The sequence below is a fragment of the Crassostrea angulata genome, chromosome 3, assembly GCF_025612915.1.
Source record: "Crassostrea angulata isolate pt1a10 chromosome 3, ASM2561291v2, whole genome shotgun sequence".
In the NCBI taxonomy this organism is placed as follows: domain Eukaryota; kingdom Metazoa; phylum Mollusca; class Bivalvia; order Ostreida; family Ostreidae; genus Magallana; species Magallana angulata.
In genome coordinates, this window is record NC_069113.1 from 15,043,880 (window position 1) to 15,057,106 (window position 13,227).

Genomic DNA, 13,227 nt, shown 5'->3' on the forward strand with positions numbered 1-13,227 from the left:
TTTTGAACTCGGAACACCTTGTGTGTAATCCAAGTCCCTAAGTTTAGTTCCGATAACTCTAATTAATTTATCACCAACAAAATCTGTATCATATACATGGCATTTGGTTGAAATGATCCAATTTTTCAATAAAAGATAGTCATTAAATGGTTATTTATATTAATCTTGAGATAGATAAAATTAAATAAATTCAAATAGTAAAGAATTACCGTTAACCGTTTCTGAGAAGTAGTCATTGTCTTTAAAACGCGATTTGCACACTACACCATGTATCGAGGGTTCCCAACACTGAAAACAAATTCTCTCACGTCTACATGTATTTGCACGAATCCACGTTTTTCCTCAGTTGATTAGAATAAAACGACGTTATCCATATAACTACAATCAGGTACGCAGCAACAAGTTCTCGGCATGTTTCAAACGTGTACCGACGATGAATGGTTAACATGTGCTACGATAAAATCGATACGATAATGCGCTAATTATAGTTTTGTAGGGTTCCGTTTTTCTGTGTAGCGCCTTTTAAAGAACGATGCCAGGAGACTGTATCTAATTAGATATTAAAACGTCGTCTAGTATAACAAAATATATTTTAAATAACTGATTCGAAGGTGGGAAAAATTATTTTCATAGAAATTAATACGAAATACATGTACTTACAACATTTGAAACATTTTCTTTTTCAGAAGTAATGAGTTTGGATTGTGATTTTCAAAAGGATATGTGTAACTGGAAATTTCTACAGCAGGAGATAAAATGGATTTCGCAGAGAGTGAACAATAAAGGTACGTCCTATATATATATATATATATATATATATATATATATATATATATAGATATAGATATAGATATATAGATATATATAAAGATATATATATATATATATATATATATATATATATATATATATATATATATATATATATATATATATATAAGGAATCATTCTTTGAGTATTATGAGGTGATAATTTTGGTCGGGGCGTGATCAAATCCAATAAAGCCCGAAAGGCTTTATGATAGATTTGATCAGCCCCGACCGAAGTTATCACCTCATAATATTCAAAGAATGATTCCTTATTACTAATATTTATAAAATGTTAGGCCATCGTACGATTAAATCTTTAAATATAAATATGCAAACCCCGCCGGCGCCTCAATTTGGCGTCATTTGTATTATGGGTTATATAGTACACAATCGATACGTAATGTTGTCACAGACAAAGACACTGGATAATGGTAATATAAATATATTCATATAAGGTAGAGGTATATAAGGTATATCACTGATGTGACAGTCTGCACGGGTCTTTTTTAAAAACATAGTTTTGGCTGGTTAATCATTAGTTTTTCATGTGTATTTTATTAATTTTGTTGCAGTAAAGTGTAACAATAACACGATCATTTTCATAGAATATATAACATGAAAAATAAAACTTTGCTCTGCAGTTTTTTGAGGCATATGATGTGGCAAATTGAACATTTCTCAGAACTGTGTAATTGATTCTTAAGGATGACGTTTACTCAGAATGAAAAAAAAATCCACTGATGATAATGAAAAACCATCTATTGCGTGTTATAGACCTTTGCTTGTATTGTTATTTTTCACTTTCAGAAAAGTAGGTCAATGACCTACTTTTTGAGTTAATGGCCATTGAATATTTATTGAAAAATCAAGAAAAATCCCATAAAATTTTACACTACGATTGAGATTTTCTTAATTATAAAAATATTACAAATAATAAAACACTTTAAAAAATAAGATACAGTTTATGAATGGTAGTGGCACTAAATAAGTACACAGCATTAAGATTTCAGCAACAATTAAAAAAAAATAAACCAGTCCGAATTTCCTCTATCAGTTTTCAAATTCCTACCAATTTTTGTGCCAATTTTACAAAAAAATTGAATGATGATAATACAAAAACATGTATGGTATTGAACTACTTATATTGACCTTATTCTGTTGGCATAAAATTTATATGAGGTCAATGATCAAAATTTTGAGGTATGGTGTCTTTTATCGTTTTTAAGCATTTTTCAATAATTTTATAATTCGTGCCATAAGTTTATTTTAATGAATAAGTGAGGTAAAACCAACGGAAAATATGCAAAATTACATAGACTTAAATATGAAATATTAACTTTTAATATTAGACTACTGTCAAAAATCTTTGAGCAGAAGACAAAATTTGCAAAATTTAGTTCGAATTTCCTCTGTTTGGCTAAAAGTCAATTTTTGTTTGAGCCTAATTCCATAATAAAGTAAAAATTTTGAATGTTTTATGAATAATAATTCATTTCATAAATACTTTTTGTGTTTAGAACAAATTTTACTCATTAGATTGAACTTTATAGCAATCGGAATTTGAGAACTCAAACCCTGAGTAAACAACACCCTTAAATGATTATATCTCAGAACTGTGTAATTGATTCTTTAATAATCTAATTACAGTCCCTGACAATTAAACCCTGATAAGTTTAATCATTCTTTGAAGACTATGAAACAAAATGAATGCTTTGGGCGCGTATAAAACACCCTTGTCAAGCCGTTTAAGGTCCAGATCTTGTAAATGAAAGGTGCCTACAGGTTTGTGAAATTCAAGATATAAATTCTTTTAACGATGCTTCATTACAATATCTTTGTTTCATAGGGTGTACCGGGGCTTAAATTTATGGTAAACACAATGAAAAATAACGTTTTAAACAATCATTGTCTATGAAATATGAAGGATAGAAGTAACAAATATCGGGATTTAGTCCATTTTTTAATAATGAAATATATCTAGAATGCCTACAGTCTTTCCAAAAACGACATTGCACAAGCGTTTGACCTTGTCTTATTTTGACTGTTGTATTCAAAATCGTGAAATTAAATAATTATTTTGAATAAGATCAAAAACTTAGTATTATCCTTTAAAATAGATGTCAGTGCAATAAAATCGGGTAGTACATCACTGCCACATTAGTGCATTATCACGTGACAACTATAAATAGCTTACGTATATTCCTTAACATAAAATGTGATAGAACAACACTACCCCGCGGTTTCCAAAATAAAATAAACATACGAAGTGAAGGCAAAACATCTCAGTTTAATCAAAACCGCTGCTAGAATCCTATGTTTTTCCTTATTAAAAAGTTATTCATCCGGTTCTCGTAAAACCTTCCCAATTTTTTTAACGTTTGCACGGAAAACGGCAAATTGCATTAAAACAACACACAACATGGGATTCTAGCAGAACTTTTTCAATTTAAACATTGATCAAACTAACGATACGTATAAAATTTAAAGTTCAATATACACGGGGTAGTGTTGTTCTAGTCAGATTTTTATATCGTAAACAACGACAGAGGAAAGCCTGGCCGAGAAATAAAAGCAAATTTACATACCTTTTAGCGAATGATTGATTAAACTTACATCTCACCCAGTATTCTTATGTTCAATTCTCAATAAATCACACCACAATACTTTATAAGAGTTCTTAGATTAGTTATATTTGGAATATGTTTACGATACTTTCCGATCAAATTCACACGACATTCAGCTTTTAGTCATGACGTCATCAATGTGTAAATCTACGTAATACAAACTAATTTCTGGCAAAAATTGTCTTCAGTGTTTTTTATTTGTTTTTGGTCTACGTTTCGTTGCTTATATATTTGCATATGTACATAATAACTAAGATTTGTGATTTCACGGAATTACATGTAACTCAGATTCCATATGCTTCCTTAACACCCCCGCGTTAAAAACCGTTTCTAACCTGTAATAAATAAAACTTTATTCATTGTTGTTTTAAGAAAAGACTGTAAAAACGTATAGCAAAGGTAAAATATGTTTATATATCGCAAATAAACTCAAAGAGCAGCTCGTTCTTTTCGAATAACGCTGATTATTGTAATATGTATATGATTTATGGGAAAATTATGTGACAAGATGTTTCATATTTACTCAAAACTAATTCTTTCTGAACACTTTAGCAATCTTAAACTCCTTTAATGATCTGCATTGTCAAGAGTTCACAAATGCCAAATTTTCGAATAGCAGTTATACATACATAGCATACATGAACATACATTGATTAAACATTTTGTTGTTACGTCTTGATTCCTTTTTTTAGATATATTTACAGATATTTATTTTAAACAAAATCAATACTATTTGTTTAAAACTATTTCTATATTTTTTACAGAAAAAATTGTTCTTTCTGCCAGATATAATGCCTCACAAAACGGCCTCATATTTCTTGGTAGCATTGTAAAGAAAGCTGTGTTGTATAGTACTCCGCAACCTCCTTCATCAGACTTCGGTTGTGTAACAATTTCTTACGCAGGAAAGGGTGTCCGTTTAAAACTTTATGTAACCCAAGGAACATTATATACAAACAGTATAAACGTTTTCAAAGGCGAACTTGATAACACAATTTTTACCACCACAAGCGTTCAGACACCGATGGATATTCCATATATGGTAAAATTTATAATTGTGGTAACTTTGATGTGGTAAAACAAAAATATTTTATTTATTTTAAAGTAACTTTAATTTATTTTTGTAAATCATTTTATAATTTTCATATCATTGTGGTTTAAATTTTCAAAAAATACCGAAAAACATCATTTTCAGGTCATTTTAGTTGGAGTTTTCAGAAGATACCAATCTGGAGAAATACAAATCGGAAACATAAGTTATAAAAAAGGCATTTGTGCAGGTAGCTAACTGGATTTCGTTTTTGTGTTTAAAATATAAAAAAATATACAATGTGTGTGAACGGAATTTTTCACGACTGATTAATCGTTTTCATACGAGAAGCTAGTATTCAGTTATAAAATGTTATATTTTGAATATTTTTTTAAGATAAAGACGATGACCTGTGTAACATTTCACAGTTTAGATGTAATGATGGAAGATGTATTACAGTCGATCAATTATGTAATGGAATTACCAATTGTCCATTTAAAGAGGATGAGGATGAATCGACGTGTATGTTTATCAACAATACAACATGCTTCAAGGATACCGATGGCTGTCAAACACCTTGTCCTTCCCACTGCCGATGCGATGGAACCGCTTTCAAATGCAATTCACCAGAAAATCTCAGAAATGAAGTCAAAGTTCTTGATTTAAGCTTAAATTCTTTTAACACGAGTTATTTGAGACAATTCAACTTCCTCGTACACTTAAACATATCAAGGTGTTCAATAATTCAATCATCACTTGCAGCTATATCAAATAAGACCTTTCTTCAAAACTTGGACCTCTCATATAATAATATTACTGATCTAGATTCGGGTGCATTTTCTGGGTTGTCAAGCTTGATGTACCTAAATATCTCAAATAATCAAATCAGAAGTCTTCGAATGAATTTCATTTCAAACACTCCAAAGTTGATACATTTGATTATAAATAATAATTGCATAGAGGATATAGTAGCAGATTTAGACCCATACAATCAACAGTTGTCAAATCTAAAAGTTTTAGATTTACGAAATAACAATTTAAAAACTATTGATCCAACTTCACTTTATTCGATAATAGATGGGTTAGTAGAATTAGATGTAAGCTATAATGCAATCAAAATGATTCCTTATTATATGTTCCAGAGTTACGATAGATTAAAAATATTAAATTTACAATATAATTTGATATCAAATTTAAATAGATTCTCATTTTTAACATTAAATACACTGCTTGAATTAGATCTAAGTTACAATTCAATCCAGAATATCAGGGAATACATGTTTAAGGGATTGAAGAAATTGGAAGTATTAAATTTACGAAATAATTCAATTTCAATGCTAGATGGGTATACATTTTCAGATTTATTGATGCTAAGTGAATTAGATATAAGTTATAATTCAATTTTTGAAATAACTCATAACATTTTTGAAGGTTTAGATGGTTTAAGAACATTAAATTTACACAATAACATGCTAACAATATTAAATGAATCAACTTTTTCAAATTTGAAGTCGTTGCATTCACTTGATCTTGCCTGTAATCGGATACAATTAATCCACAAAAAGGCATTTGAAGGTCTCGTGTCGCTTAAAAAGTTAAATCTCACAGGAAACAGAATCAAAACTCTTGCTTCATCAAGATTTGTTGCTTTAGTCAAACTTGAGATTTTTGACTTATCGGAAAACAATTTGGAAATTTTGGACCACTCAACATTTCAAGGACTTCATGCTGTAAAGTATTTATATATTCATAACAACAAATTAACAGTTTTCAGAACAATGTTCCACGGTCTTTCGAATCTAGAATGGTTGCGGACAGATTCCTATATTATTTGTTGCGCAAAACCCTCTACTGTATCTTCATATAACTGCATTGCGCCACGAGATAGTATATCCTCCTGTGAACAACTGATAAGTGTTGGTTTTCTTTCACAGATGATATGGTACATGGCACTGTTTTCCGTGATTGGAAACGCATTTGTGATATGCTATCGCAACTGTGGGGGAATCGAAGGAAGCAATTCGCATTGTGTGTTTGTCTTGCATTTGAGCATTTCTGATTTTCTTATGGGGCTATATTTGTTCATCATAGCAATTGCCAATCTAAAGTATCAAAACATCTATGGATTTAATGATAGTGAATGGCGATATAGCACGACTTGCACCATAGCAGGATTGTTAGCAACAACCTCTAGTGAGGCATCAGTGATGTTTATTTTTCTTATTACCATGGAAAGGTTTATCGTATTAAAATATCCATTTTCTGCGGGAGTTTTCAAAAACAGAATATCAGTTGTTTTAATTACTATAATAGCTTGGTTGATTGCCATTGCGTTTTCAGCTGTCCCTTTGTTAGTCTACCAAGACTTCTATAGCAGATCAACAGTGTGCATATCGCTACCTTTAACAACAGAGAGGGTATCCGGTTGGGAATATTCAACCCTTTTGTTCATTGGATTCAATTTGCTAATATTTTTAGCTGTTGTGGTTGGACAACTCCTGATTTATATACATGTCAAAAGGATGGGGGAAAAGATTAACAACGACAATACAAAGCGGGAGATGAAAGTCTTAAGATCTTTGTCGTATGTTGTTGTATCAGACACTCTCTCCTGGATTCCTATTATCCTCATTGGTAAGAACAGTTTTTAATCCTTTGTTAATCAAACATAATTTGCTTATTTCGTACTTTAGTTACCAAAGACTGATAAGTAAATGTTACTTAACGTGAACAATAAAATCCATACTTTTATAAAAGAATAGTATTTTTGCGTACCTCGTTCTGCGCTGAGAAGCTAACTTCCATTTTTTGTTCCCATCCCAGCCTCTTGCCATCATGAATTCGGCGCATTCGTTGCCCTAATTATAACTAAAATGATAAATACATTATCGAAACGTGATTATAAATCTGATTTTTTTTAAATGTTATTTTAGGGCTTATGGCTTATGGAGGAGTTGGAGTTTCCCCGGACATCTACGCCTGGGTTATTGTGGTCGTCCTTCCAATAAACTCGGCACTCAATCCTTTTATATACACATTTAGCATGATATACAGACAGAAAACTAGAAGAAGAAAAATACCCAGATCTAGTTGCCCAACAAAATGAGATGTAACTTTATTGGTTGTTCCTAGTATAATGCTGATAAAACAATGTATGGAAAACAACATAGGCGTTTCCTAACTGATTAAGTAAACACTACCATAATTTTATACAGTTAGAAATATCTTCTACTCGCCTTTATTTTTGTCACATGTTCATGGCCGAAAATAGTTTTTTTTTTATCTGCAACATTCTCAAACGATTACATGTATATTTATAAACAGTCTCAATTGCAGATGATCAGATAGTATATCAAATATTATTTTTTATAAGCATACATGTATATCAGAATTTGTCAAATCAATTTACGTTTTAGCTCACCTGAGCTGAAAGCTTCAAGTTTGCTATTCTGATCTCATTTTGTCCGTCGTCCGTTTGTCTATCTGTCTGTCCGTCCGTCCGTCTGTAAACTTTTTACATTTTGAACTTCTTCTCTAAAACCACTTATTCAATTTCAACCAAATTTGGCACAAAGCATCCTTATGGGAGGGCAAATATAAATTGCAGAAATAAAAGTCCGATCTGTGTTCAAAGCGGAGAAAACCTTGAAACTGTAGAAAAAGGGGGGTGCATTTTTAAAAATCTTCTTCTCAAGAACTACCGAGTCCAATTCAACGTAGTTTAGCATAAATTATCCTTATGGGAAGGAAAATATAAATTGCAAAAATTAAAGGCTAATTCTGTTTTAAATCTGTGTTATTACGAAAGTAATAATAAAGGAAAGGCGTGTTTCAATCAGTTTAATAGCTTCGGCATCCGGTAAAATGGGTAGGCAAGACTTGGCCTGGGCAAAACAAAAGATTGGCAGTTATTAATCTGCCAATCTCATTAAAATTTCAGGATATTTGATGGACCAGTATATTTGTATTCGCTGTAAATATTACTGCAAAATAATGCGTATTTGGAATTGACGATTGCCGATCTGCCCCGGCTTTTATTTTGCCACGGCCCGGATTTGCATACCCATTTTACCAAGACTCGTATTCCATACTTCTAAAACGAGGTTCTTTGTTTAAAGCAGCCGTGACATTATACGAAAAAGGGTCGATCTGACTATGATGAATTTGCTTGTTGTACAACAGTTCGAGTATAAAGGGAAGTTTTTGAAACATGCAAAATATATTGGTGCCGATTTTGTGAAGTAAATTGAGGCTACATATTTCAATGCGTTGACAGTTTTCACACATGACGTGGGTGTTAGCTTGTTCTGATTTTCGTTTCGTTTTCATTATTTATGCTTTGTAACCTGGGAACTATCTCTGTATTTCGTGATTTTTACGTATCAAATCAAACATAGACTTCGGTAAATCAAACAGTTAACTGTTTACCTGCGCAAATTAAGCAAAATCTGATGTATCAAAAAAGTACTGAAATACAATTCATTCTATCGGTAATTCAGCATTATCCATACAGTAATTAACAGTTCGAAATTACACCAGATATACGGGAAGAAGAAGATCTTTTGCGTAATGGTAGATTAATGCAATGGGTTTTGTTGAGATGCTCGGCATTTTCTCGAGTTTATTCAGTCTAAATAGAGTTTGATATCGCTGACGGAAATATGTAGGTATATACATGTATATATATGATTCATTTCGAAAAAATAAATTGTGTTCTTTATTTGTTATAGTGCATGTTTCTTGTGTTTAATTGTTTACAATTTCTATTTACTAACCATATTTAAGTGTTAAGCTTCGAATTATAAGCAAGATACAGAGATTTGCTCACAATTCTATGTTTGTACACAGATCTTAAAAACTAAAGATTAAAAAAGTTAAAAAAAATTGTCAATATTTATTAAGAAAATTTTCAAAGTCTGTTCTTCCAGAAACCAACTTTAACAACTTATTGTATTGTAAACTTAACCTTTTTTCGTCATTATTACTCCTACTGTACATGTGATCCTTGACTGTGTTTGTGTACATTTGTATACACTGATTTTGACCCTCAAGCACCAGTGAACTGGTCTTGAGTAAATAAAAGAATTGAAAATCTTAGGCCATTCTTTTTTTCCATTTTAAATGCAGAATAGGAAATACCAAGTTAAAAATCTTAAGCTGAATGTAATAAGCTCATGTGAACAAAATATGACTCAAACCTAGGCGAACTGTGAGCTCTGTATCTTGCTTATAATTCTACGATTGGCGCTGAAATTTTGGTTGAACATTAGAAATTATATATGAATTAGAATATATGTTAAATACTTGTGCAAACAAAATAAAAAAATGATATTCTGTATATACCTACTCTCTGGGGCCCCCTCTTTATACAATAAATAATGTGAAATCTACATCAATTTTGATAGTTTTTCAGACACGAGTATATAAAAACAACATCTTTGAAACAGTTTCCATAGTCTGACACATTTCTATTGCAGGGATAAAGTAATTATCGTAAATAAGTAAATATCACAGCAGAAAATTATCCTGGTTTGTACGTGAAGTGAATAACAGTCATTTAATTATAATGGAGAAGACAAATAAAAATTTTGAATGTTTTTAATTTGAGGAATTGAGCACATTGAGGTACAATTTTCTTCTTCACATCTATACATGTAGGATTTTTTAAATAAAAACCAATAACTATTATATTTTTTTTAAAAATACAATAACTAGTAAGTAGTTGATGAAAAAAAAAATGTACCTATATGCTCTCATATATTTTGATCGCTTTATAACGTGGGGGGGGGGGGCAGAACGAAAATATAGGGAATTGGAAGTTAACATCTTAATAGTGTACCCCTACCAAATGTTTAGTTTTATATCTTGTGTATAATTTTCTTATTCTGGTAAAAAATAGTATTTCATGAAGGTACAATGTCAAAGATTACATGTATGCAAAAATAAGTGTAAAATTCGAATACTTTACAATATTTATTTTTTGTTATTGTACCGAGGGACCATATAGCACAATATCTTTTGAACGCCCATTGTTGCTCAGGTGAGCGATGTGGCTCCATGGGCCTCTTGTACCAAACATTATGGCCCATACATATATGAACATGTATTGCATCATTAGGAGCAAGAACAACTATGTTTTATTAATCAAATACACAGAAGTTTACTTCGGAATGGTGGAAGCTTTAAAGCCCATCAAAGAAAAAAGGCGAGGGAAATAACCAGATGGCAATTTATTGCTGCAAAAGTAATCGCAGCTTCCAATGGAAGCTATGCTAAAATCTGGTCATCTGTATTTGTCTTCAAAAAAGAATCTTTCGTTTGTAAATGCTTAAGACCAGGTGATTATTGCGATTACAAAGTTGGTGTTTCAACCGCCTCAAGCAAAACGTGTGAACTTTGGGGCCGTGTATAGACATCGGCTAATGACGACGACCCATTTCTAATAAGAGACAAAGACTGTACTTAGAAACAGGACGGCTGCAAAGAATAATTATTTGGAATAATGTTAGAGTTAAATGAGGATCGTGATATGACCAGTCTTTATTTTTGAATTTAACAAAATACTTTTCATTGTTGTTGTTACTATCATTATCATCACGATATGCTTACCTGAGCCGAAGGCTTATGTGCGCTTTTCTATTTATTAGTCCTCTTTAAAGATGTTTTCGTCGTTGTCGTTGTAATACAAAAAAATGTCGTTACAATATTTCCTTCTTCTCCTCCAGAACCACTGAGCCAATTTTAACCAAACGTGAAAAAAGTAGCCTAACGAGAAGTCAGGTCCTTGAGAAATAATAATACAATAACATAATTGAGAAAAGAGTGAAAATAATTTGGAGCAGTTTAGAAATATTCTTTCAGAACAATAAAACCTGTCATATCCAAACTTTATTTTTAGCTTTCAGATATATGGTAGATACACATCATGTCGCTTCTGTTCGTTCGCAAATTGTAAAAGGGTCTTTCTGTAACTGTATTACGGTGATATTTTACTGTCAGTGTTCAGCTTTAAAGTGTACGGTAAGCCCAAAAGAATATTTTGTTTTAACAAGTTGGATTTAATGATGTTGTAATTATTTTTTTCTCAAATGAATACAATATAGATTGTTCATTACAAGTTTAGAGCGCAATTTGGATCTGTATAAAGTAAAGACTACATTCAATAAAGTCGAAAGATAGTACAGTTTGTTATTCAGAACTATCATTAAAACATGAAGTCTTGTATACAAATATTTGTTTAGATATCAAGTAACACGTATTTTCATTAGGGATACTGTCCAATAGTTTTAAGTGCTTATGTGATAAGCATATTTTTTGAAAGATGATCCATACCAGATGTGTTTGAAGGTTCTTTGATGTTAAATGCGAAATCCTTAAAATTAAGTAAATAAATTTCAGACACAGCGAACTGGTCTGTTTAAATAATATGTGTGACTTTGACCAAGAATTTAGTACGAACTTGAATTATTTTTTCCAACCGTTAAATATGTAACATAGACCCACTCTATAAAAAGGCCTTGAAGTTCTAAAAAATGATACTACATGTATTTGGAAGTTTTAATACGTATACGTCTGTTTGAGTCAACATATTCCAAGTATTGCAGATATTTAAAGGTTAAAAATTGATGATATGTTAAATAAATGTTGTTTTGAATAAGTTTTTGTAAAAATTTCAGATTCATTGATATTTACATTTTTTTGGAACATTTGTATCTTATCCGTCCGTGTATAGACATTTAACACGCTTTATCCACCCATCTTGTTTATTTTTTAATGTTCAGCGATTTTAAAAGTGATCTTGGCGGTTTTAACATTGTCTTCAATTTTAAATAAAATCTTATAATTCTTTTACTTTTTGTCCACGTATATTTACTTTAGTGTTACTTCAATCATGGTGTTTTATTATTAACTTTGATATTGTCATTTTTTTCTTAATAGTGTAAATTTCACAGGAGAGGGTTTAAGTTTACAAAACTTGTGCCCGATCCTATTGTTTATACCATCTTAACAATAAAATATGTTCAATTCAAACCATGTTCTGAATTTTTTTGGCTATTAAATGCAGTATAAAACAGGCACTTAGCATCAAGGGGGAGGGGCCACATTTTCTCGCAGCAACTAATTTTGTTAAATTTACATATAAATTATCATGGAGTTGCCCCCCCCCCCTTTTGAGGAGTATGTAAAAAATTGGTATGAAAATAAGGAAATTAGGAGATTGAAGTTATAGAATAACATGTACTACGCCAGCCCCACTTTGTATAAACAGCTTACTTTGCATTAACAAAAACAATTTAAAAATATATTCAACTCAGGTGTGTGGTAACTAAGCCCTGATTTATTTTGGTATGGTCATTGTATACACACGTAATTCCATAATCACCCCAAACTAAAAGAGGTTGGAATGCAGCAATTATGTCTACATTGGATAAGTTTTGTTTAAATAAAAACCCTTCACAATTCTTGAAAGCTTATAACATTTCCGATATATTAACTCACAATTTGTTAATTTTCTATAATCATTAAAAAAGCTACAGCATAATTGAAGATGACTATTGATTAGTTTCATTTGGTGATGATTTGTACATTGTAAAGCGATATTTGAAATTTCTAAAAAAGAAAAAAAACACACACAAAACGCAGGGTGATTCGAATTACCCCATATAATTGTTTTCATTTGTCCTTGAGAAAAATCCAGATTATTCAAATGCAAATATAAATAAAAGATTAAAAATAGAGAAAATATGTGTCATTGGCATGGGCT